Consider the following 1,373-nt stretch of genomic DNA (forward strand, 5'->3'; position numbering starts at 1 on the left):
TATGTATCTATGTTGTATGTGTGTATGTATCTATATATATATATATATATATATATATATCGACTAAGCGTCTCATAAAACCTGTCAAAAGCTGTTGCATCCATTAAACAAAAAGATTTCCTTTAACTCACATATTTTAGGGTCTCTTCATATCCTGTCAATGAGCTTCTCGGCAATGCTGGATGGTCCTCATCATAGTCTTCCGTGTCATAGTCCACCTCGTGGTTGTCTTGTCGCCGTTCCGATAGCGGCTCGATCTCATCATCTTTGTCCATTATGAATGAAATATTTTGTTTCAAAATATATTGCTTTGTACAACCAAAGATTTCAAACTCTATGCCTCATTCTGTTTGTGATACACATATATATATTGTTCACATCACCTCTATATTTGCGTATACACTGTTGTCTGTCGCGTGTAAATATTAAAGAGGGCTATGACCATTGATCTTCGCTTTCTCCACAACAAACCCGGAAACCCAATATTCATCTCATAATCCTAAATCCAGGCCTATCACTATGTAGTATGTATGACGTATGTAGATACATGTACTGATTACTTACTGATTAGAGGCTCAGGACTCGGGACTCAGGAGTTAGGGAGTCAGACATAGCTTTCCAAAGTGTTTCTTTCAAGAAAATATCTTGTGTGAAGACTGGAAGTGTGAACGCGGCATTGTCACGAATGTCTTTATACGGCACTGGTGACAGTAAAATTATTAACCACCTCAGGCCTAGTTTCCTACGTGTCTCACACTAGTACTTTTTTGAGTTTAATTTGCTTAAATATAAGTGTATTAATGTAAATAGCGTGATTTTAAGTACTTGTGAGATGTGTTTGTTTTCTGCCGGTTTGTTTGTTATCTGTCGGCTGAAAGCGCTCGACTTGAATCTTAGATATTGTAGCGCGGATACAACCCATTTGTTGCACTTATGTTAGGTCCTTGTCGGTCTTAAGGGCTTGACATATGTTAGCAGTTAGACACATGTGATATAGGCGTCCTCTGTCTTAGCTATTGCTTCGGATTCGCCCATGGTTTCACAGTTGACACTGTTTGTGTCTAACATACGGCGACCTCTCCTCTGAGGCCGACAAAGAACTAATACAACGAGTGCAATAAATGGGCTAAAATCACGCTAATTACATCATAAAAGCAAAGTAAACTCGAAAAAGTATGAAACAGGTAGGAAACTGCGCCTGAGGGGATTAATACTTTTATTGTCACCAGTGCCGTAGTGACAATAGACTGTGAGTCTGTATAGTAAAGACTATTAATAGTAGGAGTCTGTGTCTCTGTGACAGACTGAGTCGTAACTCGTAAGTCGTGAACGTGACTTCCCAAATCCCAAGTTCCCTGAGTCTCCGCAGGTCG

This window comes from Sphaeroforma arctica (assembly GCF_001186125.1).
Source record: "Sphaeroforma arctica JP610 unplaced genomic scaffold supercont1.1075, whole genome shotgun sequence".
Lineage (NCBI taxonomy): Eukaryota > Ichthyosporea > Ichthyophonida > Sphaeroforma > Sphaeroforma arctica.